This window comes from Triticum aestivum, chromosome 1A (assembly GCF_018294505.1).
Source record: "Triticum aestivum cultivar Chinese Spring chromosome 1A, IWGSC CS RefSeq v2.1, whole genome shotgun sequence".
Classification (NCBI taxonomy): Eukaryota; Viridiplantae; Streptophyta; class Magnoliopsida; order Poales; family Poaceae; genus Triticum; species Triticum aestivum.
The window spans coordinates 537,114,017-537,140,188 of record NC_057794.1 but is presented as its reverse complement, the minus strand read 5'-3'; the positions used below and the strand labels follow the sequence as shown (position 1 = coordinate 537,140,188).

At 42.2% G+C, this 26,172-nt stretch overlaps 1 pseudogene; it reads left to right on the top strand.

Annotated features, from left to right (window-relative positions):
* The first annotated feature begins 1,040 nt into the window (after positions 1 to 1,040).
* On the top strand, positions 1,041 to 6,940 carry LOC123064293 (uncharacterized; annotated as a pseudogene).
* The last annotated feature ends 19,232 nt before the right edge of the window (positions 6,941 to 26,172 follow it).

The following is a 26,172-nucleotide window of genomic DNA, read 5'->3' as shown; positions in this document are numbered from 1 at the left end:
CCGCTGCCTTCTATGCTGTTTGAGTTCAGTCCGTAGATGTCCTCGGATTCCCTTCCGGACATGCACCTCCGCTGCCTTCTATGCATTTTCAGTTCACTACTAAACCGATGCACCTTCAGAGTTCAGGCTAGCTAGTGTTCAGTTCAGTACAAAGTATTGTGGTCAGAGTTTTGGCACATTCCGGCTAGCGAATGTACAGAGTTTTTGCACGTTCAGTTGGTTCTTTGTTCTTACAAATTTGGTGTTCTGTAAGTTTACCTGACAAGAAAATAGTAATTTTCAAGTTGACCAAGCTGCACATGCTTTCTAAAATCAAGTTCCATCATCTGTTGGACAAGGATTTCCTTGCTGTTGTTTGATTTAGTAACTGAACATACTCATTTGGTTCTATTTTGTCGAATCATGTAATTATGCATGCCACAAATACCTTGATTCAACCTAATTATGAATGTCATGTTTCATATACTCCTTCAAGTAGATGTGTAATAAAAGAGAACGGCAAAAAGAATTGATGGATGGATTTGTAGTTCAATTCAATATATTTTTTATTATGTGCGCGGTGATCTTGAAAAGTTAAATTCTCTTCAAAGTTCATATTTTGTTTAATACATATGCAATTGTGGAGAACAAATTTGTGGTGTGGTGCCCTATTTTAGGTAACTATTGGAGTAGTTGTGCCCTATTTTAGGGCAGCTGTTGGAGACATCGCCTTGTTGTGCCAAAAAAAATGTGTTTTCGTGCCCAAATTTTTTATAACACCTTTTTTTTTTCAAAAACAAGGCTGCTATTGGAGATTCTTGGACATCAAGAGATAAGAGAAGGATGTTCTCCACAGAGTTCAGCGATCGTGGACCGTCGGATCGCGATGCTTGATGGGTTTTGGGCCGTTGGATCGAGAGGTGGGAGGATCTGGGCCGTCGGATCCGGAAGAATCACTGCTGGAATGAATAGTAATGGCAATAAAATGTAAATACCATGCCCCACCAGGGCATTTCGGTCATTTCGCGTGGTGGGGGTATAAAAGGGGGCGCTGGAGACCTAGCCGCTCCTCCCTCGCTCGCTCCTGCAGCCGCCTCCCTCCTCCCTCGCTCGCGCCTTCGCCCCGCGCCCAGCTCCTCCCGCCTCGCCGCCGCCTTCGCTCCCCTCCCGCGCGCCTCCTCTCCCCTCACCTCCCCTCCCGCGCGCCTCCTCTCCTCCCACCCACATCGCCGCTGCCGCCTCGAACGGCGCCGTCGGCGGCCAGATCCGCCGCAGCAGAGCGCCCCCCCAACGACGACGAGCAGCAGAGGAGGGAGGACGAGGAGCATGACGGCGGCGGCGGCGGGGAGCAGCAGTAGCAGGCCAAGGCGGCGTAGCAGCCCGCAGCCTCGCCCTCTCGTCATCAGAAGGGAAGGGAAGGGAATAGAAGAGGGAGAGTGAGCAGGTCAGGCGGCGGCCAAGGTGCTCGCAGATTCGCCGGCGATGTCGTCCGACCTTGGCCTCCGAGTGCTTATGCTCTGCCTGCTCCGCGCCCACGCAATGGCCTGCTCGGGATGCCACCCCCCTGCTCCAACCCTAATCCCCTCCCCTCCCCTCACGTTGTTGCTGCTTTTGGTCACGCAGGTGCACGAACGCGTCCCTGCTCCTCTTAGCAACTGCTGCAGGTGGACGAGGCACGAGCCCTCATGGCTCCTCCCTCCTCCTACCCTCCTGAACCTGGTGAGCTCCACCCCCTCTTCTTACCCCTGCACATCTATCTTATCTAGCCAATTCTCAGATTTAGCTAGGTTCAAAAACCTACATTTATATATATCACTGCAAACTAATGTGCTCCAGGCTTTAGTGTTTTATTTTGATGGACCAATGTGCATCTTCTCCGAGACAGAAAATTAGGGGGAGTGATAGCTCTTGGATAGTATAGCCATTATGATAGAATAATAAATAAAACTGTCGATTAATGGCTTATTGCACTGGTCTTAATAATAGAATTTCAGCATTGTAAGAACACCCAAACATGCTCGTGGAAGCAATCTGAGGCTTTCAGCCGATGCTTGGACCATATTACGAGCCTTCCTATTTGCGTAGAATACCTTTGCTGAAACTATGCATTCAACAGATAATACCTGCACTGGATAGTCTAATATGTGGCGTACCACTTCACTATCGATATTGTCTTACACTTCTTAATTCTACGCTACATTGTATCATTGTTAAACAGACTATGCAATTTCTTCTAGCACCTGCGCCGTTGGATGGATGGTGTTTACGGAAGAATAGAGGTCTTCCCGCAGCACTTCACGCCCGAGAAAGAGCCCATGGACGGTGCTGATGGTCTGTCCACAAGTAAGAGCAACATGGATCCGTCACCAAGGTGATGATACTCATGGCAGAACGAACAATGGCTGTCAAAGGCTTGTTTAATTTTCAACCTCTTCCTTTAATTCTGGGTGTACTGACACGCTTAGCTTGCTGTTCCTGTCCTGTAATAAACAGTCCACGTAGGCGTTCTTGGACCCCGAAACGAGTCAGGGGAGTTTATTGCTTCTGCAACTGTTGTCTATTCCTTGCATTAGGTGGTCTTCCAGCAACAAGGATGATGACAAGGTTACAATGTTTTCTAACTATATCGGACCTCTGTTTCTGTCATGTATCACGAATCCTGTCTTACAAGTACACCGACGGTTTTCACTGTTATCAGACCGAATTGACAAGAGCTGAAGTAGAATCATTACGAAGCGAAATTGCTGATGCCGATGAAAGGGTGTCCCAGCTAAAAGCCCGGTATGATGAAGTACCCCTTCAACATTCAGCCTCAACGTTTGTGTGGATTTTCACCTGAACCTAAGTGTCTATTTATATTCAGTGTTTTGTTCTCCGTCAGATGTGATTCATACAGTTTAGCATTGCAGGTTAGAAAATATTGACGAAGCCTTGAGATATGCACTAATTTCCGGGTACCTCCATATCAGAAGTGTACGTAAGAAACCAGTGCACTTTTGTTTGCTTGCCCCCAAAACAGCTTCATTTGTGTGACAGCTGTTCAACAGACTGGTGACTCTAAATGATCTCTTGTGCGTTGCAGAGATGGACTCAACTTCCTGGGGAGCCACCTATCATAGACGACGCCGATGTCGATGACTGGCTTCCTCGCTTTGTTGTCCTACAAGGACAGTGTTTATACTACTATCTGAAGTGTACTGGTAAGATGAAGCTTTTGACATACTGGTCATGGTCATCCAATCACATTAATATGTTGCACTACTGCTCTTTCTTGACATGCCGAACCTGAATCCATGTAATCAAGTTACAGATGAATACACACCATACTTGCTCACTAGACACTAAAAACCACATTTCTCATGGTGGCGTGTTCTTTGCCATACTGAACCTTAATCACATTTCACTTGGTGATGTGTTCTTTGTCATACTGAACCTGAATCAGATTTGTCTTTGAATTGCTGCAATACATTAAGTTGGCACGAACAGTTCTATTTAAAGATATACTATCCGAGGCGTGAAAAAGAAGATGGCATAGGTTGATAGTCTAGCTGTTTTATAATCCCTTTTATTGAGATCAGATGAAGTTTAGTCTGGTCTTGCTCTCAATTTCTCTGCATTGTTTGGTATCCAATTTAGCGTTAGGTTTCAGATAGCGGAGTAATTGATGAGCGGCACACATGAGCATGATGAGCGGCACACATGAACACATATGGTTCTGCACACACAAGGAAACTTGCTTCTCTGCACACACACACACACACAGGGACATACACATATTTTTTAGGTACTCACAAACATGAAAGAAGATGAGGGATGGCAAATGCCTGCTCGTCATGAAGCATATCAGCATGTGGATTAATAAATAGAAGGGGAAGGAAACTTGCTTCTCTGCGTTTTTATTATAGTTTAAAAGGGCAAATTGTCAACATTCTAAGTGTTAGGAAAGAAACCTACACACTCCATGTGTAAGTATGTGCTTCAGATTAATGCTCTGAAAGTATTTAACTTGCTTACTAATAATCCACACTCGAATATATTAATACTCACACAAAAGTAGATAGGCCATGGCTAGCAGCAAATGTATATGTCAATTTATGATCTTTTTTACATGATAATAACACTATCAGCATGCTAATTATATGTGTGGAATTTAGAGTTATCACCATGTGACTGTGTGAGTATTGTCACAAGTTATGATTATACCAACCTACAATTTTTACTCATTCTATAAAATGACCATGTGAACACCCACTTTATACGAAGCCACAAAGACTATGAAGTTGTGTTCTATTACAGATCTATGTGATTAGTTTTAGATAGTTGTATTAATGAACACACTCATATTTTTCAATTAGCCCTCCTAGCTAAAACCACCAACAATTAAATCAATGTGATGCTTCTACTGTTTTTTCAGAGACTCGCAGTTAAACAAGAGGAATTAGATGCTGGTGTTGATGTTAATGTTAACTACATAACTCAAGTTGATGCTAACTATATAACTCAAGTTGATGCCAGCAACGATGTTGATAGTAACCCTCTGCCTCAAGTTCTATATTAGAAAAAATACTAATGGTATGTTTTCATGTAAATTGGCAGAGGCGAACCTTGTGTCTGCCACATCGATGAGTTTAGTGGCTATTGTGTGTGGTGGAATAGAGTCAAGTTATATGATCACAATACCCATAACCTACGGAAGATAATCAAAAACAAGAAAACACCCAATTATTATTATGTCTTCCACATGGCGGAGACCTTTGCAACCCCTGGGAAAAGAATGGTAACCTTTTAGAAATACTTTGTTGTATTTCATTCACTAATATGCAGCAAACTCATATGTTGATCAAGTTTTTTTCTCACCTGCAGTGCTTTAATGAATTTTCATGTAATAAATAGAGAATCAGGGTATTATAACCCCTTTCTGCTTCTGCCTATTCAATTTGTTGGCCACTTAAAAGTATACATGGATCCTTGTCTTTCTCATTTTAATCATCTAGGTTCCAATTATTTCTTCTAGCCTGCTCATGCCTTTAGGCTTACACTATATTAATTCTTCCGCGCATACCATCTAAAATATGCAGGTAAAAACACAAAATCAATACAGGTAAACCCACTCAGATATAATATTTCTCACGTGCATCACTTCTTTTACCTCGGTAGTAGAAAAACAGCGGCAAACACAACGCTCTCACTTATTTTTGTACATCTTTCCTATTTTTTAGTACAGTTTTTCCTAGAAAGAAGTAATTTTTCCTCTCACAAGCGCATGAATCATTTTTGATCCGACGGCTCGGATCTGTCCATCACAGGATCAAACAGCATTTGTGTTCTATTGCATAAGTGTGTCAACTGCTTAACTGATTCATGTCCTGGTTGTTATTGGGAACTTGTGTGGTTTATTTAAATATTTCAGTATCGCAAGTATAACATCATGAATCCTGTATTTTGCAGGCTACTGCCGCTGATAATGACGATGACAACAATGTTGACCTTTTTGGAACCAAAGAAGAGAAGAAGGCAGTTGGAGAGCATGCTGCCAAAGTGAAGGGTTCTTGCAAGAAGAAAGAATGTATGTTATCCTACATTCTTTGTATTTTACAGTCTCATTTGTAACTTTCCTGTATTAGTTATCTTGCTGGTGTCATGTGTTGAATTTCCACAATCGTGTAATCCAGACTTGCTAATGGTTTGTATTTTTCCATTTTATGGCAGATGACTGCATAATTTTACCATGTAATTTCTTCTCTTTTATCGATGGAGGAGGTGGTCAGAAGATTCAATTATTCTTAAACTCCTCCACTTCTTCTGCAAAAGTTTGGTGATTTTTCCAAGGGGGCCGATCAGAGGATCTACTCAACTGAGGTATATCTCACAATCTTAATGTGAAGTTTAATGTGTTTTATAGCTATCCAAAATATGTCGATGAACTGGTTCTTATTATCTTACCTAAATAGCTTGAGCTCGAGCTAAGACGTATTTGTTCTTGCTTGCTTTTTCTGTTGCTGATATTCAGGCCTAACGTCACCGAACTTTGCTACATCTTACATTGTGAGAAATAGCAAAATAAGTATTGTATTAAACATTAGTAAGTCAGTCTACAATGGTTGTGTAACATCCCATCATTCAGTTTGCCAGATACTAAATTTATGTTTTTGCAATCAAAAGTATTCTTCTGATTCCCCATAAGCCTCAGCTCATCACGGAAGCATGTTCAGAGTTCGTTTGCGATTCACTTCACCACTTCCTTATGCAACTCTATCCAGCGGTGACGTGTTGGTGGTTGGCCCCTTTCGCCGCCGTACCCATCTTGTCGTTCATGTCACTTGATGATGTAAACCTGGTGTCTTTTAATCCTTTTCCATAAACCAGGCCCTCGGGAGTTTATTGCAAGCCCGGTTCCACCATACTATAATGCAAGGCTGGTTTTTATTTCTTCATTTATTCTTTTGGTGAGCAGGCGAGCTAATATGACCATTCCTCTATCTGTTTCATCAACTAGATGCTTTAAAGGATTTGAATGGAGTTTATTGTGCGAACCCCTACTTCATGCAGTGGGCTTGACTGGATCTTGTGGTTTTCTTGCCAGAGACTCCCTGCGCCACCATGGTTTTATGTGTACTACCTCTGCAGTGGAAACTTCCGCTACAATGTGCATCGACACCAGAGCCATGTTCCCTATCATGCTATGGTGCTTAGCATCATCATGTATTTCCATTCGGTGTAGTTGAGGGCTCCCAAAGTTTGTGTTTCCAAATGATACCTCATTTTTCTCTTATTTGTATTGTTTCACATAGTTTTCCACTACAGGGATAAAGAGCTATAGAAATTTATGTAATTTAGCTCCGGTAAATGATGCTAAACTGTAATGTCTTAAAAATATGCTTCCTAGCCACTCACATGGCTACGTGGTATTTACTTTCAGGAATCTGGATAGACTAAGACTGATGGTAAGATTTGATGGTTATCCAAGTAGTTACCTAATACTCCCTCCGTTCCGAATTACTTGTCGCAGATATGGATGTATCTAGATGTATTTTAGTTCTAGATACATCCATTTCTGCGACGAGTAATTTGGAACGGAGGGAGTAGCACTTAGTATTAGCTCTTCCCGAATCATATCATATACAGGTAGTCTATAGTTCTATATTCAAGATGGTTGCTGCACCCTTTTGGCCACTATGGTATGTAAGGTCAGGTTGCATTAGTCTATGTTAGGATAAACTGGCTAACATATCAGTGATGTAAAGTCGCTTCATGTGTACTTTATGTAACCTCGGACATGTGTACAACCTATCACATGTCCATGTTGTTCTTTCCATACACAACTTTTCCATGTGCGGTCTTAAATACAACTTGGTCTCACACCTATACCTGAGAGCTCTCTCAAGTACAAATAAACAGGAAACTATATGCTGAAAAGTGTGGTGATATTTTCAGTTACTAAATTTACTGAATTTGTGATCCCAATATTGCCAGCAGAATAGTGAAATGACAGGGATTGCTCTATAGCAAATTTGCAGTGTCCTTGAACTTTGTGATGTTTCCTAGGGCAACTGGTCTGGTCCAAACTAATAAATGCATGGGTTTTCATGTTATGTTCCATGTAAGAAGTTGATCTATGTTTCTTATGTATTTGCCTTTAGCTCTCTTGTTCATTGCATTGTTGCTTGCTGATGTTCTTACATTATTTTCTGATCGCTTTATTACCGGGTTGAGAATGACTGCACCCGCAGGGGTGCAGCAAGCCGCACTTCTTACCTGTTGTACAGTCAACAGAGGAGCGCCGGAGAGAGAACCCATTGGATGCAGAAGCCTGAAGGAGTCCATATAGTGCAGGCTGGTCAAGCGTGAGGTTAGTAGCATGCAAACTACTAACTAGCTATTGTGATTAGGGATACCTGTCAGTTAACTCCTTGTTCGTGCAAGCTAACCTAATTGATTACTTAGTAGCTACATAATGGTATGTTTTAACTTTAGAATGAGAGTAATCACTAGAGGATTGGATTCATGGTTGCAATATTTAATTTCTATTAATTTGCTTTTATATATTATGAACTTCAGTTTCTTTATATGCCAAAACAAAATCGCCAATTTGGAAACCTCTGTCAGTTCTAAATAATTAGGCATATAATAAGGTGAAAAGAGTGGTAACAATAAGATTACTGCTTGATGTACAGAGTTCAGGTTATCACACCATATGAAGTGAAAGCGCCGTTGGGACTGTTTGCGGTGCATAGAACTTCCATGGCAGCACGGGCGATTCCAAGGCCCACTTGAGCTCCTCCTGCTGATGTCAGACGGTGAGGTTTCTCAACCTCCACTCTATTAGCCATGTAAGATTGCTTTGCTAGAGATCATTTATTTCTTGCCATCCATTCGTTATAAACTTGATTCTTCGTCACGAATGGATCCTTAATTATGTGTGTCATGTTGTTTCCCTGAAAACGGACGATCGAGTCACATTTCTTATTTTCTGTTGTGAGTTGAGGAGCTTGCGGTTTTAAAAGTATGTCTCAGTTGTAAGAATGTGGAAATGATGGACAGGTAGCAGTTTTTTTATATTTTCTGTTTATATCCAATATTAAGTAGTTATTAACTCCATGGCACAGGACTGTATTTTTTGTAGATGTAGTAGCTTTTGATTTCCATTTAGTTATGGCTTTATCTCCGCCTTTACATACTGATTAGGATTTCCATTTAGTCAGGGTCACAAAGTCTTTGTGCCAGGTTTCTTCCCTTTGTAAATGTGAAAGCGGCTTGTCCGATCTATTCACAGACTTGCTCTGCTGCTTTGTAGCCCAACTGATTATGTACTCTTGATCGTCCTCATGGCATCTGTCAACTCCATTGTGAATCGTCTCTTTATCTTAAGGCTGTACTCGCTATGCTAGAATGATAGATGATATAGTAAATACATCTTTTCTTTTTACAAGGCTCATATCGTAAGGAATGTCGTGTACTGTAAACCAAGTTCAGTACGTTGTCTATTACATATTGAGAAAATTCCTTATTTGACACTATCTTAAAATCTACTTCCTTATTTGACATTGGAAAAAAATTATTCACTATTTGACACAAGTTCTAAATTTTATTCCCTATATGACATTTTCGTTCATTTTAAACCTAAATGACATTTGAAAAGACTCTTTTGCCCCTCATGTGATATGTGTGTGTGTGTGTGGGGGGGGGGGGGGGGGGGCAATAGCGCACACACGTAGCACCAGTGCGAGGGCAGGAGCACAAACGCAGCAACACATCCACATCCACCAACACACGCACGCGCACACACACGCAACAACACGCACGCGCACATGCACACACACACAGCAACACACATGCACACACACACGCATGCAGCACACACACAGCAGCAGCAGCACATAGGCATGCAACAGCACACATGCGCGCGCATGTACACACGCAGTAGCAAACACACACGCAGAGGCACACATGCAGCAGCAGCACACATGTGCGCGTGCACCCACACACGCAACAGCACACACCCGTCAAGAAAAAACAGCACACACGCGCGCACACATGACACACATACCGCATAAGGGGCAGAATCGTCTTTTCAGGTGTCATTTAGGCTCAAAATAGACGGAAGTGTTGTATAGGGAATAAAATTTAAGACTAGTGTCAAATAGGGAAGAAAAACTTTTCAAGTGTCAAATAAGGAACCAGATTTTAAGACAGTGTCAAATAAGGAATTTTCTCCAAATATATTGTTTCTTCTTCAAAATGTGATGCTCCAGTTCAGATAATTAGTAGTGCATATTTTGGCTGATATTTCTTGTTTGAGACACAGAACCGGGACTAAAGGGTGCGATGCCCTTTAGTCCTGTTTGTGTCTCAAATCGGGACTAAAGGTCCCATTTTCAAACTCTACCCCCCCCCCCCGTCCCGTGGTGGATCGCCTTTTTTATTTTGAGAAAATCAAAAGAAAATGATAAAAACTTCAAAAAATAAAATCCTTCGAGAGGTAGTTATATTACTACATCTACTAGTTAGGAAAATTTAAAAACTTGAATTTGGACATGTTTTGCAAAAAATGTAGGGAAAATATAAAACGGCTATAACTTTTGCATACGATGTTGGAAAAAAATGTATAATATATCAAAATGTTTGGAACGAAATCCGCATCCGATGGAAACCGCCTACAGCCTGTTTGCAAATTTTAGAATCCTCAAATTCTAAAAGGAAAAAAAGTTATGCTCAAATTTTAGTTTTTTTTGAATTTTTGTTAAATCTGGTCAAACTACTTATTCAAGAAGTATTAGTGTTACTAAATAATTATTCAAGAATATTAGTGTTACTAAATAATTATTTTAGTTTTTTTGAATTTTGGTCAACTATGGTCAAACTACTTATTCAAGAAATATTAGTGTTACTAAATAATTATTGATTTTTTTAGAACAATAGTTTCAAACACAAACAGTGAAATGTGTGACTTCATGCTCAAGCTAAATTCCTGAGGGTTAATAGGATTGACATCTTACTATTGTCAGGAAAACAACAAGTGCAAACTTGGAAACGAGGGAGAATAGAACCCAGAAGTTAAGCGTGCTCAGGCTGGAGTAGTGAGAGGATGGCTGACCGTTCGGAAAGTTAGATGATTTGGAATGATGAGGGGTGATTAGAGATTAAAGGTTAAATTGAGCAGTGATGAGGGGTGATTAGAGATTAGAGGTTAAAATAATTTAAAAATTTGAAATTAAAAAAAATCATAAAATTTTCTTTAGTACCGGTTGGTGTTACCAACCAGGACTAAAGGTGGACCTCCAGGCAACGGCTACGTGGAGGCCCTTTAGTCCCGGTTCCAGTTAGGCTTTAGTACCGACCCTTTAGTCCCGGTTCCAGAACCAGGACTAAAAGGCCCTTATAAACCGTGACTAAAGGCTCTTTCTCTACTAGTGGGGGGCAGCACCTTGCCCGGTGCATTTCACGAAGACATTTGTTTTGAAGCTGCTATCCAAACAAACCATTGCTCAATGGTAGCAGTGGCTCCATTCTTAGACTCTCGTCACTAATTCTTTCCTTTTTCTTCATTCTTAAACAACTTTTGTGAGTGAGGAACCGAGCTCCTCCACAAGATCATGTTAGCCTATGTGGACAACACCTTTTATTTGAGATGTACTGATTGAGTCGATGTGACAACTGAGGCAGATGTCCAACATGTAGCACTGGCCATGCCCTAAAAAGCTAGTGTAGCAGACTATGCCCCCATCTAACGCTAAATCATGAAAAATAATAATGATATAGTCAGATATCATATATGATTGTCACATGTATATGTCATAGATAAATATTTCAATCACGTATAGCTACTAGCAACCAGGACAACAACCACATGTTATTTTATATCAGTTGCATGGAACATAGTTTTTTATGCATGTATGTCAACCAATAAGCACCCATCCAAAGCAACAATCAGTACATAACTTCACATAACTATAGGATGCCCTAGCACATAACATCCAGCTAACATAACACCCAGCCATAGCAAATTAAGTGCAAACTTGCACCCAACAAGACACAAACTTGCAAAGTACATAACCGGAGATTGTCCATTCTAGTACATGACTTAGACAGCAAAAGGTACATAACTTGGACAGTCTAGCAACTGGCGGGACTAAAGGCACACCTGCACACAAAAACAATAGGATGACAAACTACAAACAAATAGCCTTATAGTTGCACAGTGCAATGCAAACATTGAATCAGTCTAAATCGGCAGAGGCCGAGTGAGACTCATCTTGGAATAGCATGATTATCTTCTGATTCTGAATACAAAGAATTGGAAGAAGTAGTATTCTTTGATCCTATTAAGAATAGAGTGCATGTTCTTTTCCCTCTTATTCCTAGATGGTGCAAACATCTTCCTTCTTGTGTGTGCTTGTGATATTGATGTCTCTTGTTGAGCTTGAGCTTCATTACCAAATTTTTTGCATACATTATCATCGAGAACAATCCCAATAATGAACTCATTGTCTTCATCCTCCAGAACATCATTGATGGTCTTCTCTATGGGGTCTCTATTCTTCTTCTCTCTTTGATGCTTCATCCTAGAGCTGAATTCGACGAAGACGAGATCCCTCAACCTATCTTATACTTTGCTTTGCTTTTTATTCGTGAACATATTTTTAGTGTAGTATAGGAAAATTAAGTGTAGGTAACAATAATCAAGGAACACATGGTCACATATGAGAACACAAATCAACTATATTTTGTAGACTTGTAGAGTTATAGTTCCCTTCTTGTCTTTGTTCAAATCCCAACTAATTTCTCCCACAAGCTGAAGATTTGCATGTCAATGTGATGTGCTTATACTATGCCATCGTCCCGAGTAGTCTACTCATCCCGCCTCTTCATGTCGTCTCTAGTAGATCTCTTTTTAAGTATTTTCGCATGTGCTCAAAGTATGCACACTAGAAGAGATGCACCCTGGAGGAACTATAACCTTATCCTTATTTTCTAGTGTCCCCAGAATGCATTACTTGTTCCAAAATAAATAATTTATTAGCAAGTTATGATTTAGAATTAAAACATGAGTATGATTGAACTGAATGAAACTTGCGTAGAAAGTTAGAGTAAGTATACCTCCCAAGACCTATTGTCGGCAGTGTCTTCATCTTCAGTACCAATGTGCCTCTGTATAAGAAGTTCAGAATACAACAACACATAATCGGTATTTAAAAGGAAGGTGCACTTATGATTCCCAAATACAAGAATTGTCGTCTCAAGTAGCCATGTCTCCTCTTGGCCCTTCCTCTTATTTAAATAAATTTTTGTCGAGTGCACCTTAAACATAATGTCATTATTGCCATGAAATTTCAGGAACACTATACAAAACACTCTTTCTGAAAAAGGCGTCTTGTGTAATGCACCAAACATTACAATGGTGACAAGACCTGCTACATCCCCCCTCCAGTATCCCTGTTGATAATAGGGAAAACTAATTGATGTTTGTACTTACATCATGGTAATATGATTTTTAATTCTAGAAAAGTATAATCAACAAAAAATCAAGTTGTTTGGAGAACATCAAAGGTGTTGGGCAAAACTCCTAAGTGACAATTTTGTAAAGTGTCATCGAAATAAAGCACCTACACGAACAATATTTCATTTAGACCTAGAATAGTTTCATTAGACATGTGTAGGCAGGTCAACACCATTTCCTGAACTTTCTTTAAAAATTGTTCTCTGCATGCTTGCATTAGACATGGTCTCTGCATAGACATGGTGAACAAGTCTAACACAAGAGTGGGATAAAAAATGTTCGACAAAAGTGTGTAATTAATGTTTGACTTTATTACATCAAGTGAGATATATAATCTAGTGACAGGAGAGGAAAAGATACATACCTTTGACCACATAACGAATCATAGTTTTCAACATAAAATGTATAACTTTTGTGGTAGCATGAGTTAAAGAATTTTAGTTATTCTTTAACACATAGATACCAAAGCTAGCCACACATTTAATATGTCTAAATGTTATAAGTTTCAACATCAAGCTATAGGCTAGCACAACACCAATAGAATAGTTTGATATATCATTCTGAATTCTAAGGCCTAAACTATAAACCCTAATCATTGATTTCTGATTCTAAATACAACAATTAATCCTAAAAAATATACTAGCATAAAACGGCTAAACCTACAAAACTCCATCAGAGGAGGGTGATAACACTTGGAATCTTACCGTGTCGGATCCTAGACGATCTTGTCGTAAGGGTTCCTCCTAGGTGATGTACTCCATGGATGGAGGCCTCACTAGACTTAAGCAACACTGGCATTCTCATCCCGACATCCGTCACCCTCTCCTAACCGCCCAGTCACCTTGGTCGATGGCGTAGCCCATTGGATCTGCAATGGTGGCGCCCAGTTTGAGGGAAGATTGGTTCGATAGCGTGGTCTGGAGGATCTACCACGGCAGAGTCTTGGGTCGATGCTGTGGCTAAGTGAATCTGCCATGGCGCCGACTCGGTTCATTGGAGGACTTGGTCGACGGAGTTCACTAGTGAAGACATAGTGAATGTCTCGCGTGCTCAGGAAGGCGAACTTTGCAGCGACGGTGCTAGGGTTTGTCGTGGTCCGGGGAAGGGAAAAATGAATAGGGATAAAGGAGAATCTGAATAATATGAGAAGGGAATTGGTTGCAGACCGTGGTACTCACTAACTAGAAATGCTTTAGAGAAAGCTACCTGCGCTGGAGAGAAACTAGAGACGATTTTGTTCTACTAAGCACCTCAACATTTTCCTACAGGAGGTTTCAGAATTCTAACAACCTCAAACACTTTCTATAACAAGAATAATCAGCTCCGATGTAGGGATTACATGCCTCTTAAATCTCTTGGGTCACAACCACCACCAAGGGACACTTCTAATGCTTGTTTCTACACTAGCAGCTAACCAGATGCAATGGTATATCACCAGCTTTGTGTACAACTTCCAACACGTATGCATTTCCCCTCCCGAACCATTGATTGAACATGCTTGTCCTCTTTTTTTAAGACCACCACTAATGTGAACCAGCCACCTTCGATGCCATTCCATCCTAATGGAGAACCACATGATTCTATTGCTCGTTCCACCGAGAAATATTCAGAGGTTGGTGCGTAGGATGATAGTAGTAGGAGAGTTCATAGGTTAGTGGAGGGGTGAGACTTGGGTGAAATAGCCAATTGATATAGCATAAGGGATAAACTTGTGAATGCTATAAATTTGGTTTTCCACCGGTAGTTCTTGGTGTCTCCTATGCTTACATCTATGAAATACAAATTTGTGGACCAAACTCTTAGAAATAAGAGTATATATTTCAACCACATAGATGCAAGATGTGGAATAAGCATGCGTGCCTAATGTACTACCAGTAATGGTTGCTCTATCTCATTCTGAGTATGTTTTCTCAGTGACCTCACCCTTGTGCAACTTTCCTCTATGTATATGAATCAGTGAGCCTCGATGTGGATATTCGTCTATTATTCATCGTGCATCGCTATGTCGGGCTGAGAGTCTCATATGGCTTGTAATCGATGACAAAAAGATGAGTTAGATACAAATAATTTTTTCTTGTTGTGCCCCCTTTCTGACTCAAATACACAAGGAAAACGTTCTTAAACTGACTTATTTTCTGACTGCGTCAACCACCTCATGAGGCGTCCGATCGGGCCCGATTATACGACACTCGTCTCGCACGCAGACTCATCACAGTCGCCACGTTTCCATGGGCCCAACCAACCACACAATCTTATCTTCTTCTCTTTCGGTGATCGTGATCCACCCGTTTCTCCTTCTTTCCAAACCATATCCCCTTTCTTCATCCCTATCCTCTCATGATCATGAGCTTCCTCCACCTTTAGCGCAACGCCCAACGCCAGCGCTTCTGTGCAGCACCCATCGGCGTTGCCGATGATGCGATGGCAACACCCGCCGGTGCTGCAACGGCCGGCGGTTGCATCCGTCGTTGCTGCGAGGAAACGGGGCGTCCATGCCGGCGCTGTCTGCTGCAAAGCAACACGGTGCGTAAGCCGCTACAAGGCGACCGGTGCTGCGAGGGATCGGTGACCGCCGGTGCCAGGCCACGTTGCGGCAGTGGAGCATCGCCCGCGCCGCCGGAGCTGCAATGAAGCGCCGCGAGGTCGTTGAAGCGCCGTTGGAGTTGCACCGGGACCGTTGAAACTTCGATGGGGTTGCATTGAAGCGCCGTCGGTGCTATGCGGCGCTGCCATGGACTGGTGCGTGGTGATGCCATGGGAGCTGCCTGATCCTTCGGCTGGGAGCGTCTGAATCGGACGGCCCTGGGGGGCGGTTTAACTCTTCCTCAATTCAGCCGGCTGACTGGTAGCAGTCGCCAATACACAATGCTTCCAACTCAAATCCACAGTGTATACATCCGACTGCAAATTCAAACTATAATTTGGCGGATTGCGCTTCAACTACCAAGTGGCCGGCTTGGTAAGCTACCAACAAAAAATTTCAATCAATGATTGAGTTCCAACTTTTTTTTCTGAGCCGATTGCGGTTCAACTTTAACGAGTATAGCAGTATCTTGAAATTTTGTCCTTCCGTGCATTGTCCAAACTCGAACGACTATGTTAACCAAGACAACTCCATTTCTTTTTTTTTTTTGAACTGAAGACAACTCCATTTCTAGATGTAGCAAAAGCATCCGCATGGGCTCTTTCCGTTTTTCGCTAGCGAGAGAGGGTGAGGTCGACGGAAGTCACGGAACAATCAACCACGATCCGATCGGGCCACCACGGTGCGCACCACACGCATCAGAGAGTAGATGCAGTCAGAGACCGGCGAGACTGGGAGTGCATGCGCGCGTCTGTGCGTCGGCCCCGCGGCCTACTTTGACGTGAAACGGGATGCCCTGGCGCGGCGGCAGCTCACGTGGTGCCGGGCGGTGGAGGTGCAAGAAAGGAAAGCCCGCACTGTTGCCCCTGGCTTGTCCGCCTCAGTTTACTGCTGCCCCGCACGGCCGCGGGCGCGTCCGTCGTGGCGGAGCCAGCTGCCCCTAGCTCGGCATCACGACACAGCGCGTCGCACGGGCGTGACGACGAGCGGCACGGTGACTGCGACACGGTGCGGGCACGGATGCGGGAAGGCGACGGGGGCGAGCAGGCCGGGGTTTGTGCCAAGAGGCAGGAGCTGTGGTTCGTGCTCATGTAGGGGCGCTCGCAGTGGCGTTGGGGCAGGGCCGCATGGCGCTTGATGGAGGAGACGGCGAGGGGATGGGTGCATGCCCTGTTTGGTTTGGGGACCTTTTGCAGGCAGATGGATGCATCGATGGCACCTGAGACATCAGCCCGTCCCTGCTATTGGTTCTCTCCCTCCTTGTATGTAATCGTGCTGTTTTGTAGAGCTTTAACCTCAATTTGTGCAAGAATTTCAAGTGGAATTAAGAGCTGTGATAGTGTGGCATAGGGTTTTGTCTCGTCGCCTGCTAGGCTGGGCCACAGCGGTCAACGAGAGCGCCGGGGACTTGAGTGCTAATCATGTTGTCCTCCCACCTTCAGATTCTGCTTGTGTCATGTGGCCTACCTGTGCTGTGCTGTGTGTGTGGTGTGGTGGAGCCGATCGACGCACAAGTCTCGCTGCGTTTTGCATCAGTTTTCAGTTGCTTGTCTTCCTGTAGCATTGTACTGAACCTGGCTTTGTGAAAACGGCCGGAAATAGTGCTATTGGCGACTCCATGGGCTGCATGTCATCAATGCAAAGGGGGCTATTAAAACTCTTGTTATTGGGTGAAATATCTCCCTAATAATAAAGTACGGATTGACTTTGTCGGGTTTACCGTCACAATACGCTTTTTTCTCATGTCATAATACGCTTTTACAATTTTTATGCACAAAATCATAATCTAAACAAGGTGGTACTAATCTCTATATATACTCCCTCCGTTCCTAAATATTTGTCTTTATAGGCATTTCAAATAACCACTACATACGAATGTATGTAGACATATTTTAGAGTATAGATTCATTCATTTTGCTTTTTATGTAGTCACTTGTTGAAATGCCTAGAAAGACAAGTATTTAGGAACAGACGGAGGCCCCTCTGCCGCTGCCCACACCGGCCCGCATCCGCATCCACTGCTACACGCCGTGCCCATAGCCGCGTGATGAACGCCACATCGCCGCTGACTACGTGGCCTGCCACGCGACTCCCCGACTCTGTGCCGCGTGTGAATCCGGTCGCTTGTTGAGCCGTTGCGGAGGTCGTCGGCATGTGGATGACCAGGGACGACGGGGTCAATGTAGCAGGTCAGCGGAACTCCGTGGTGGAAGTGGAGGGGGCAGAGGGACGCTCACCGTTGGGAGTAGCCGAGGCGGCGGCAAAGATGCTCGGAAGTCCAAAGTGGAGGAAGCTCAAGTGGCCGGGAAGAACGTGAGATGCAGTGTGGAGGTGGTGGTGTGGTGAGGAAGATGGAGAAGGAGTGCATTTGGTTGGTCCAAGAAGCTGCAGGTGACCTGCGAGGCTGGAACTGCCGTCCACCGTGAAGGACGTCTCTGGTCACACCAATGATCTCCATGTCTGTGGGTGAGGAATAGTTGGTACTAGAATAGGAAGCTTCAGTACAAATTTCAATCTCTACATAATCCAGCATCGCATGCATGCATAACTAGCAGGGCCGGTCCTGAGATTTCAGGGGCCCGGGACGAAACTGTAATCCGGAGCCCTTTGGGGCCCTTAGTATAATCGTCTAACTAGTAATCATCATATTAGATATAATTTCACGCACCTCTCCATTACTCATTTCTCTTGAGTAAGGACTATACAAAAAATGTTTTAAAGTTTTATGCAAAGGATATTTAGTGTTTTCTTCTTTCCTTTTAGGCCCATTTTCCACTAATATGTCCCTCGCTTTGTTATCAAAACTACCGTAATAACCGGTTTCTCATGAAAACCTGCATATTCTGCCGCTTTGAATTAAATATAGGCTCGTGATCACTCACATTGGTATCATCCATGTTGATGTCAACATCGTCTTCTATAAGGGTATGACCATCATCTTTCGGAATGGCTTTTGATCAACTGCGAGAACTATCGCCAACTCCTCTTGATTTCTTGAAGTGCTCGTATTGCTCTTATAATATTTTAAAATGATCGTTTTAATGCCTCTTTCTCCTCATCCGCCTCCTTCTTTTTTCTTTTATGACTTGCGGATGGATACTTTCTACCCGGAGCCGACATGACCTTGATGAAATTTAAAGGAACAATTAGCAGAAAGCTAATTAGAATATTAGATTAATTACGTATGATCTTCATCTAATATCATGAAAAAATCTGGTAGGGCATAATATAGTACCTTGTCTCTGTAATCTAATCTGCCTATGTGTGCTCAATCCTCGAAGATTTGATCGCCCAGCCAACAATTCCATATTGACATGTTGATTCGGGAATCAGGATTAAGAAAACCAGGAAGAGCACTGAACACTAGAAGAGAGGGCAGACCGCACGGCAGAGCCGCAGAGGGCACGAGGAGAGATGTACCTACTGGCTGCTGCAGTCCGCGGTCGTCTCGTTCCGTCGTTCGTCGGACGGTCGGAGGCCGTAGAGACGCAGAGTTGAAGACGACGATTAGACGAACAGAACAGCGGTATCAGCGGAAGAACGACCGAACGATCACGAAGAAAAAGGAAACCGTGAATCCAGCGATTCCTTTCCTGTGCACGTCTTGTGCCTGTACGTGGACGTGGTGCAAACATTGGCAAGGCCCACATCTCTCTCTTTCTTTCCTAGGCTGAGCCGTCGCTGACTTCGCCACTTTGCCTTCATTTTTTATTTTCGCTCGAAGTAATACATATACGTGCACATACCCTGGGAGGGGCCCCCTGACTTTTGGGGGCCCGGGGCGGCCGCCCCGTTCGCCCCCCCTCAGGACCGGCCCTGATAACTAGACCGATGATAATTTATCTACCTACTGCAGTTTATGTATTCTTCCATGGCTTTATTTCATGATTTCGGACTTCAAATTTGAGGATTGTTTGGAAGTTGTACCAACGGCATCATAACTGTTCTATATTATTCTTCATTTCATTTATCATCAGCTTTGGCTACTCGTGCATGCTTTTTTGATAATATCCATTTGGCAGCTTCAAGTGCACTGCAAGTGTCGAACTGTGCTCCAGTGAACAGCAGGCCCATTGGGGCAGTGTACTCAAACAGTGATCCAAGCAGTCACAGTAGTGGATCTGCAAATTTTTATTTTTACCTATAATAATAAAGCAGATTGAATTTCTTTCGTCCGTCATGGCATTTTTCAGAAAAGTCTCTCTATTTCAGAGAATTAAACCTGCAGTCCTGTTTTAAATTAAAACGAATCATTATTTTTGTATTTTACACAAAAGTCCTAGTTATTTATTAAAATCAACCCTTCGTCCGGATTTAAGTCACACCCGAACCGTTATTTTACATTTTTTTCGAAGACCCCCTGATGTTTTAGATAATTCATCCACGGATCGTATTTAAGTCAAACAAATGCTTTTTAAAATCATCCGTATCTTTTAAACCGTAACTCCGATTTGAACATGTTATATATGAAATATGAAATTTGATTAGAAAAATATGTAGAATATGAATATGAGATTATTTTTACCTGTTAAGTATTTTTAAATATTATCTTGGAATATATTTGAGTCAAACAAAATGATTTTCTAAATTATCTGTATCTTTTAAACCGTAACTGCGATTTTAACATATTATATATGAAATTTTATTAGAAAAATGTGTGGAATCTAAATATGATGTTAATTTTACCTGTTAAATATTTTTAAAATATTGTTATGGAAGCAAACTTATAATTTATAGCGCCCAAGATTCATTTTTTTTCATACCGGCGGCAATCCGGATTACAAATAAATACCCAACTATAACCATATACGGAAAAGAAAATATCGATAACTACACATGCATACCTCTGAAAAATGTCGCAGGGGAAAACAACAGACTTCTCATCGTGAGAGTGAGAGAAAGCGAGCGAGAGAGAGGGAGAGAGAGAGGGAGAGGGAGGAGAGAGGGAGAGAGAGACGTCTTAGGATTATCCATATTCAACACACGTTTTTTGTTGTTTTGTGTGAACACCGAGGCCATCGCCGGAGAGGGTGAGAAGGAGGATAAGAGGCAACACAAATATGATGACTCGCAAAAATAAAGGAGATGGATCTATTGTGGTCTTGAGTGATGGTTGTTGAGTTAAGAGCGTGTGTTATGTTTTCTCTCCCGTTGCAACGCACGGGCTTTTTTACTAGTAATTTTAGAAGAACGGAGGATTGCAATCTTAGAACTTGAAGTAAAAAAATCTCGATTTCTACTGTTTGGCCATAGCGTTGCGCTACGAAAAATATCTAGCTTTCGAGTAAACCAAAAAATAAGCTCTAATCTCATGGAAAAGAATGCATGTGAATGCTCCAGTTATCTTGTACTCCCTCTATAAAGAAATATAAGAATGTTTAGATCACTAAACGCTCTTATATTTCTTTACGGAAGGAGTACTCCCGTAATTTGTACGCCAACATCTAAAATTCATTAGTAGTATTTTTTCCTATTTCCTATTTTCAGTAGGACTCTGAACGCCGTGGCATTCAGTCCTACGTTTTTCTTGCTCTTAAATTTTCGGAATTCCATGTTTGAAAAAGGCCCTACAGCTGTACATTTTAAAAATTGTGCATAATTTTAAAAGAAAAACCAAAATTCCTGTAAATAGCGGGCTATAGCGGGAATGAGGGACCTATGGGTTTTAAGAGTTAAACAGATGTTGCCGCTAATTGTGCAGCTATTCCAGAAATAGCCCTAAGTTTCTTCATAGTTTAGCGCCAGAGAGAAATTTCAGGTCTTTGAATCCTATCCTACCGCAATCCTCAATCATGTTCCAGAGACAAACAAAACATGCAACAACGGCGGCTACGATCATCAGTTGCTTCGGTTGTTGTCGCGCTCGGTCGCGACTAAGTTTTTTTACCGGAGCCGGGAGCTACCGGTGGAGAATCTGCCGTTCAATTGCTTTCTCTGAGATTTGTGCCAGCCTTTTGTGTATAAAGTAAAAATAATTTACTATGCAATACAAGCAGTAGATAAAGGAATACATCTGTGCATGTCAGATGTGTGGCAGCTCTAGATGTGACTTGGTGGATGACTGATTAAAAGGACGGCGCATGGGTTCTCTCCCCCCAAACAAAGTAGTTGCATTTTATTTGCTGATCATATTTTGAATGGTTAACAGCTTATGAACCAAATTTTCATTAATGAATTTTTTTGTACATTTGAATTCAGGGTGATAAGACCTTTAAAACAAGACCGGTCTTGGATACAATTTGGTTAGATTGAATTTTTACTGTTTCAATTAATTTCACATTACAAAAAATACGATTTTACTCATTTCAATAAACAGAGTTTACTCATTCCGAAAAAATTATTTCACTAATTTGAAATACGGATTTCACTCATTTACAAATTGATTTTATTATTTCAAACTAATATTTCATTTATTTCAAACAAATGATTTCACTCAGTTGAAAAAACTTACTTCACTCATTTCAGAGAACACATTAGATTCACTCATTTGAAGTACTATATTCCACTCGTTTAAAAAACTTATTTCACACATCACAAAAAATATTATTTTCAAACTTTGTTTCACTCGTTTCAAGAAGCTAATTTCACTTATTTCAAAAAACACATTACATTCAGTCAATTGAAATACTATATTTCACTTGTTTCAAAAAGTGATCTTACTCGTTACAAAAGATAGATTCCGCTCATTTCACTAGTTTCAGAAAACACATTACACTCACAATATACAGAAATAAATAAGGATTTTTCACAAAAATAATATTTCAATTAAAAAACTATTTCACTCATATAAAAAATATCATTCAAACACATATTTCTCTGCAGTAATTAAAATCTATGAAATTAGTGAAATTAGATTTTTGAACTAAGTGAGATCTATGAAAATAGCTACTTTTTGAAATGTGTGAAACATGTTATTTTTAAATCTGACTGACATAAGCAGTTTCACACAGAGTGAAATAACATGTTTCATATGTTCCATATATAGAGTGAAATAAATTTCGAACACTGAAATAAGCAGTTTCACACAGAATATATAGAGTGAAATAAGTTAACTGAAATGTTGAAAATTAAATGTATTTGAAATCTATCCAAAATTGATCTTGTTCTAAAGGTCTTGACACCCGGAGATCAAATATATAAAATATTTCACATATGTAATTTTGGTTTAAAAGATATTAACGGTTGAAATGTCAAATGAAATTTAAATGGGTACCTTTGTTATGGGGGCCAGAGGAGGAGAGTATGTCTGAGCCATGCATGCATCATACTGACAAAAAGTAGCCGACAAGAGTTGACAAGACGTTTCATACATGATGATGTTCAACAAAATACAAAAAAATACTAGTATGCATGTAGACAGCATGCATCAATCTCCAAGAATTTAAGGGTGGATTTAGCATCGGTACATCCCTGCACCGGTAAAAAGAGGTTTGCGAAGGAACGACTGGCTGCCACTTCCAACCTTGAAGGATGTGACCGCCGTGAGTAAGGTAATTGGGACGCGGAGTATGTGATCGCAAGCTCACAGGAGCTCGGAATCACGCCCGTCCAGAATTGCTACGAGATTCGTCGCATTAAATGCTATAGACAGTTGGCGGGTCCATGCCGACGATGGAAAATTAGGATATACGGCACAATACGCGTCTGGCAGATGGGGCAAGGTGGACGGAGGGGTGCACGGCGTCGCCTGTGCGTGCCTGAGCCGTGGCTCGAGCTTGTAGCCGGCGTCCTGATCCGTGGATCAGGTACGGTGCTTTCCGCTAGCGCTGGCAGTGCCCGCACTTAATGCAGTAGTTGGGTCAGTCGCTGGTTACGGGAGTGAAGTTGGATTTGCCTCTCGTCCCGGTCGATGAAGAGGTGGAGATAATGACTCCGGCGATGGCGACTGGGCGGTGCAGCAACCTCGGACAGGCTCCGGCGACCATGGAGTTCTTACTGCAGCCGATAAACAGGTTGGGATCTGCTACTTGGCCCATTATTTTCAATGGTTTTGACTCGGATTTTGGGTACTGATCTAGATTCCGTCGCTTAAAATTTTGGGTTGATTAAGTAGAACGCTCCTGGAAGAGGTGAATGATAACAACGGGGCAATGGAGCCTGTGCGGTTCCCACTTCCCAGTATCCGCAGTGGCTGAGGTTGAGGATCCAGCACCGGCCGCTTCAAGTGCTGACGGGCAGATCTGCCGGGCGGAGGTAGCAGGCGCGGACATGGCTCAGTGCTCCGAGCACTCAATAGAGCAAATTGACCCATAAACACCAGGGTGGACGCAAAGGTACTACAACTTACTATCTGAATTGCATCAAAATTTGGCACTGCAAATGTGTGTGTCCTGTCAGATATGCAAGCAGTAACTGATGAAATGAGGGTGGAACAATATACATAACCGTGATTAAATAGCATGAACACCAGCAGTATATATACGTGTGTGGGAAGGTTTTATAAACTTGTTTAGGATAATATAGCATGAACTGCAATTTTGTAAGATGTTAGTGTAGCTCAGAATTTTGTGGGCTGGAATTTCATAACAAATGGCTGTAGCAGAAAACACCACCTGATTGTTTCTCTGCTGTGACTGGGCAGAGTGCGTGTAGGTGCTGCTGCTCTAGGAAGGCTTCCTTGCCCGGACAGGGTCACGGCGCTGGAGAAGTCTGTCAGGGAATTTGTCGAGCATCCAGGTGACATAGTTATGGTGCCAAAGATTGGAACAAGTTTTGACACGCTTGGAGAAGCTTATGACTTTTACAATTTATACTCCTGGGAGAAATGATTTGGAATACGATATGGAAAGAGCAGGCTAAACGTTAGCAGTACTAAGTGTATGCAAGAGATAGTCCGTGGATGTGTGGTATGGCTAATGTTACAGCAGAAATTGATTACTAGTTTTTCATAGAGAACAGATTTGAAAATGCCTGTGACTGAATCTGACTTTTTGTTTGTTCCATCAGGGGAAGCCAATTGTTGAAAATACTCGTTCCTGCCGGTGTGAATGCCCAGCCCTCATCAGACTACTGCGAACAAAGGACAATGGATGGTACATAGCAGAGCATCGAGATGGGCACAACCATGCACTTTCCCAAACGTATGGACAGACAATACACTGGCCTACGACAGTGAGCGCGGAAGCACGGATCTGCGCGATGGACACATCAGCGGTGGTGAATGAGGGACAGCTCGTGTCAGGCCTCGGAGCTCTGAACTGGAAAGATGAATCCACATGCTTCTATCTGGAATTAGAGGTGAGGAAAATACGTTTCATTTTTTCTTTAGCTGCTTAGAGTTAATTTTGCCCATTTAGAATCCAGACTACTGTAAGTTGCTTTTGAAATCTTGGGTGAATGGTCCAGTTAGACTGATGGATGTTGTTTACTGGAATAAGAATTTTGCACTATATATTCATTCATTAGTTGAGAGTGCAGCATGTTGTTTACTGGATTCAGTTAATTCAGTTGATTGATGCAACTGAAAGAGTCCTGCCTGGATGTTGTTTACTGGAAATAACAGTTTTTGATGGTCTAGTAATTTATTTATTGGGAGTGCAGCATGTTGTTTACCGGTTCGAGTTAATTGAGGCAAGTAGTCAGGTTGCGATTGGTGCTGCTACCCCCAGCATGGCACCTTGCCTATATCGCGGGAGCGCTTTCAAGAAGGCAGTTAGGATGTTTGCAGAGAACCCGAGCAATAATGTTATCACTCCAGCGCTTGGGACAAGTATCGACTCACTTGGCGAGGCGTACAATTTATAGGACTTGTATTCTTGGGAAAGGGGTTTTTGGATTTGACATGGAAAGAGCAGGTTGAATGTTTAGAGAACGAAATGCATGCAGGAAATAGTATGCGGATGCTCGGTACGTATGACATGTGGAGCACTATGGTTACTTATTTGGCATTCATTTAATTGGGGTTGATTTTTAATTGATTCATGATTGTTATTGCTCTGATAAAATAAAATACATATGTAGGATAAAGCTGGTGTTGAGAACACGAGGTCTTGTCGTTGCGAATGCCCGGCTCTAATAAGACTGCTACGGGCAGAGGACGATGGGTGGTACATTGCAGAGCATAGGGGGAGTCACAACCATTCCCTTTCACTGAATTTTGGTGAGACGATCCACTAGCCCTCGCACAAGCACATTGATGTGTACAACTGGTGAGTATATGTTCTTGTCTCTCTGATCGTACTTTTTTCAGATCTGAAACTGCACTGCATCAGTGGTGATTGAAATCAAGTTCTCGCCGGATTTTCGTAGATTGAGGAGGTGAACGACACGTAATGCTTGAGGGGTCCGTCTAGGACACCGGTGGCCGCGGATGCCATTGATGTCCATCTAATGTCGACAGCAGCCATTAGTGCCGAAGGGCAGGTCTGTGAGCTGGCTGCTAGTGTGGGCTTCGGGAAGGAGAACTCCCCGCCGGAATTGGAGCTGTCTGCGGGGAAACTCAATCCGCAAGCACCATGGTGGGCAAGGAGGTTAGTATTTGACATAATAATTTTAGTAGATGTGCGGAAACATTCATTGCTGCAGTGTGGTAAGACTGTACTTAGAAAGTGTGTCATGCATTTTTGACAGAAATATGTAGCAGCCGCCAGTTATTTTCACTTCAATTGCATTG